This window comes from Cyprinodon variegatus, unplaced genomic scaffold (assembly GCF_000732505.1).
Source record: "Cyprinodon variegatus isolate N-32 unplaced genomic scaffold, C_variegatus-1.0 Scaffold1866, whole genome shotgun sequence".
Classification (NCBI taxonomy): Eukaryota; Metazoa; Chordata; class Actinopteri; order Cyprinodontiformes; family Cyprinodontidae; genus Cyprinodon; species Cyprinodon variegatus.
In genome coordinates this window covers 9,559-9,985 of record NW_015152319.1, presented here as the reverse complement: position 1 = coordinate 9,985, position 427 = coordinate 9,559, and positions in this window count along the sequence as shown.

Genomic DNA, 427 nt, shown 5'->3' with positions numbered 1-427 from the left:
TTTAAATTGATCTCTTCTCTAGATTCTAAACAAAGTGGTTCATTATGAAAAAGTAGAAAAGGTTTATTTTTATAATTTTAATAAATGTATTACTCATTAAAAAACTAATAAATCATATTTTCATACATATTCACAGCTTTTACCATTAAGCTCTAAACTCAGCTGAGGTTCAGACTGTCTCCACTGATCATCCTTCCATGTTTCTACAGTTTAGATGGAGTCCAGCTGTGGTGCATTTATCTGACTGGATGTGATGAGGAATATAGACGCCTGTCTATATAAGGTCCCACTGCTCACAGGTTCAGGTCAGAGAGCAAAACACCAAGCATGAAGTCAAAGCAGCATGAAGCTGCAGGCACTGCATGAAAAGTGGGATTTTCGTCAATATACGGCACTGTAGATTGTCGTGGAACTTCAGGTTAGCGGC